This window comes from Triturus cristatus, chromosome 1_2, assembly GCF_964204655.1.
Source record: "Triturus cristatus chromosome 1_2, aTriCri1.1, whole genome shotgun sequence".
NCBI lineage: Eukaryota > Metazoa > Chordata > Amphibia > Caudata > Salamandridae > Triturus > Triturus cristatus.
In genome coordinates this window covers 932,112,994-932,116,812 of record NC_140580.1, presented here as the reverse complement: position 1 = coordinate 932,116,812, position 3,819 = coordinate 932,112,994, and the positions used below count along the sequence as shown (strand labels likewise).

The 3,819-nt window shown below is 49.1% G+C and overlaps 1 non-coding gene across 1 annotated transcript; it reads left to right on the top strand.

Moving 5' to 3' along the window:
- Positions 1 to 320: 320 nt before the first annotated feature.
- LOC146868353 (U6atac minor spliceosomal RNA) lies at positions 321 to 445 on the top strand. The gene has a single exon (XR_014968953.1). It is a non-coding gene; the product is annotated as a U6atac minor spliceosomal RNA (small nuclear RNA).
- Positions 446 to 3,819: the final 3,374 nt, after the last annotated feature.

The following is a 3,819-nucleotide window of genomic DNA, read 5'->3' as shown; positions in this document are numbered from 1 at the left end:
ACGGGAAGTTAGTGCAGAGGGTAGGTGTTCCTGCTGCTAAGAACGTGTGCCAAGTAGATTACAGAGTGCGTTTGATGTAAATAGGTCAGCAGGTTGCTGTTTTCAAAGGAGGCACACCTTTTTACTCACAAGTTACAACTTAAAGTACGTTATTCAATAACTGCATGCACACCGCCAAGCATACATTAAGAGAACATTGTTTATTTTGCAAAAAGGGCTAATTTTGGGAGGCGGGAGCCTGCATAGCGCGCGTTTGACCCGAATCGGGCAGCATAGCGCTTTCTTGCACCAGTTGCCTCACATGCTGGCATGTACGGATAGTGTTGGATGAAAGGAGAGAAGGTTAGCACTTCCCTTGACAAGGATGGAAGGGGTGTCCGAGTGGCCTTTACAACACATGCACGGTTAAGGCACCGTTACTTACTTACTGGCGTCTAAACCATGTCAGGCATGATGCGCGTTTTAGTAATACAGTGCAGCAACGCATGATTAAGAAAGGAAGTTGCGCAATTGTTTGTCGAGGAGAGGATGTGGACCGTCGGCTACGCTGCGGCGAGGTCGCGTACACGTGAGAAGTCCCTGGGTGTGGAATGCGGGTGGCTTTGATCTGGGGAGTCCAGGTTCGGGCCTCAGCGTGGGCATTGTAGGGAGAGGCGGTGTGGCCTCAGGCACGCGCGCGCTGTCGCAGGCTGGTCTTTGTTTTCCCCGCGCGTGAATGTGGATGTAAGGCGGCGCCACGTGGGGCCCCCCCTTTACCGTGGGGCCAAGTTCTCGCTATATATATATATATAATGTGCACACCGGAGCAGAGTATCAGCCATGGGAGGTGAGGGGCATTTGTCTGATAGTGCTATGTGGGCACGGTGTCCTGTAGGGCAGAGTATGCACTATGTAGGCTTGCGTCATTTTGGTGTGTCCCCTTGCGGCGGAGCGGGTGCTATGTGTAGCGCGCGGATGCCGATTGGACTTGGGCGGGCTAGCGCGATGTCATAATAACCTCAAGGGAAGAAAGGCCAAGAGTGTGGGTGCTCTTTGCCTGGTTAGTTCTAGCTCAAGTTCGTGCTGTATAGGCCCCGGATTGGGATATTGCAGTTTTGGGTGTTTCTGGGATCGCTTGATTGGACCCCGGCCGAGCCTCCTTGTTGGGTTTTAGTATGTAGTTACGGGCCCGTGTTCGGCGCTCCAGTGCCTTCGGGTCGAGCCTCGTTTTGTCTGAGATGTGCAAAAAAAAAAAAAAAAAAAAAAAAAAAAAAAAAATCATATAGGACTGTATGAGTAATACTGGTTTCTTCAAGAAAGTGGTCTTTAGTGTGGTAATATGACCGGCCCGGTGGCTTAGCGATCTAATACCCCCTCGTCAGGGACCGGTGTCCGGCCTTTTGGTCGCAGCTTCTATTGCTCTGCCTGTCATCCAGGAGTTTGATTAATTGAGGACCACTGAGTTGGGTGACTAGAACCATCTGCTATTAAGTGCCTTGTCACCTATTGCTCAGCCTTTCATCCACAGGAAGTCGATAAAATGAGTACCTTGGAGGGGTTAACAATTGGCATCTATTAGTTAGTACCAGGTTACCTAATGGTTCAGCCTTGCATCCATTGTCGATAAATGAGTACCATTGAGTTGGGAAACAGGAACAATCTGTCTCAGTGCCAAGTTACCGTATTGCTCAGCCTTTCAGCCTCCTGAGGCGACTAATGAGTTCCTTCAAGTTGGGTAGCTAGAACCATCGATCATTTGCGCCAAGTAACCACGGGTGTACATGCTTCCTTGTTGTTATAATTACTTGCGATTGGAGAGGTAGGGAAACTGGTTAAGATATGTCAAACAGTGTAGAATTTGTCTGGCTAGAAATAAGGGATCAGGATCTCCTTTTGCTCGTGTAAGCGCTCCACTCTTTCTGGTCGTGTTAGCGCCATATTTACATGCAAAAATTCCCTGTGGCTACTGAAGCTGCACTCAGAAGGGATATGTAGGGAACGGGGGTCCAGAAGGGGCATTTCAGGACTGAGCACTGTACACCTCCCTCAGGACAGGAGAGCAGGCTTTCTGTTACTGCCCAAAGGTGTTGAGGCCTCCAAGATCACGCCTGGCCTCTTCCTCAACAAGAACGAATATTTGGAGTTCAATCATAATATGTATAAGTAATTTTCACGTGTTCTCTCTATGCCTACAGGCTTCTGGTCACTCGGTTCAGACACCAGCTCCTTTGCACACACCACGTATATGTATACTGTATATTTAATGGCGAAAGATGGCCATTTCTGGAAATTGTTGTATGTACTGCGTAAAGCCCTGCCCCGTGGTCACAGCATTGCCGCTTTCTCCGCGAGAGTGAGAGAGTTTTACAGCATTTGAGTCATGTGTTGGAGACTAGCATAGTTGAGTAGACTGCCTCAAGCCTTTAGTTTTGACTAGACAAGTTTAAGAACTCTGCTTCGTGTGTGTTAGATGATTTTCATCTGGCAAGGAATTATATGGAATGGGCTTTTAGGGGACAACATATTCTGATTGGCACGTATTACAAATAACCTTGAGGAGGAAGGTAGGGCTCATGTATATCAGTGCCTTGTTCTTGTTTTGTTGTGAAATGTGATACATGGCTTAATGGAACATAGGGGCTGCATCACACTATTTGGTAACTGAAGTGGTCGCTACGCAGCACAAACGGTGAACTGCAGCTATATGCAGGGGTCGCATCAACACTTCCCAGTAATTAAGGTCGGTTTAGGTTGTCGGTGCCTCTATTCTAAAGTGTGCTGGTGGGGAAGGGACAATAAATATGCCTTTAAAACTTGTTTTACCACAGGGGCTGTGCATTCAAAGACAGGTCGGCCCGTTTTGTTATATGTTCCTTGTTGCGGTTTGGGTTAGCGGGGTTTGATTTTCCTCCTCCCATGCATTGATATGTCATGGCATTGTCGCTTGTCTTAGAGATTGAGTGACGTTGCTTGAGTTCTACCGGGCTGGGACTGTCGAAGTACACGTGGTGAGTCGGCCACCTTGGAGGCATGCTCCTGAAGGGGTAATGTGGTATACAGCATCCACCAAGGGGTAGGTGTCCTCCGCCACAGTAGATTACCTCGTGGGCCCGAGTCGGTCAATGGCGTAGGGTGAGGGGCCCGTTTTGTTGTGTCCGTCAACGTCCCTTGTCCCGGAAGGAGATGTGATTTCCCGGTTATTGCCTGTAGTGGGCCAGGCAGGTTGACCTATTGTGTGATTTCTTGGTGGCCACTGCTTTACCAGCCTTTTGTGTACGTCGTTCATCGCCACCGGCCCCACATCGTACTCTGGTGGTTATGCATTGCAGATGTCCTTAAAGTATTTGGTAACCCATTAGATGTTGTAAACAGACCTGGGGAAGCAATGATCTGCCTGACTTTGCCTGGGGTCACCAATAATGACCACGGCTCTCGCTGTGGGTAATGCACACCCTTCCTCGGGTATCCCGGGTGCCTTCTGATTTAAAATAAAATATGCACACTGAAAGGGCTTGGGAGTGTAAATTTAGTAAGTTTGGCTAGTGTGTTGGTGACCCGGCCTTTCCAATGCCTGAACGGAGGCATTTTTCAAGAGGATATGCCTGTTAGCCACAATGATGTCGCATTATCCTATGCACCATAGAGGCTTAGTCTAGCCAGTACTGATGTGAGATGGGAGGTTGAACGGTAGTACTCCTGCCTCAGCGGTTCTGGGGGGGGTCTGGTTGCAATGGCAAATTAGGCCGAGTGGACTTGGAACGTGGTATTGATCGGGGACTGGTGTGGGTCTCAATGGCAGGCCGCCATGCAAGGGGACCATGTACCTAGGGCACGTACATC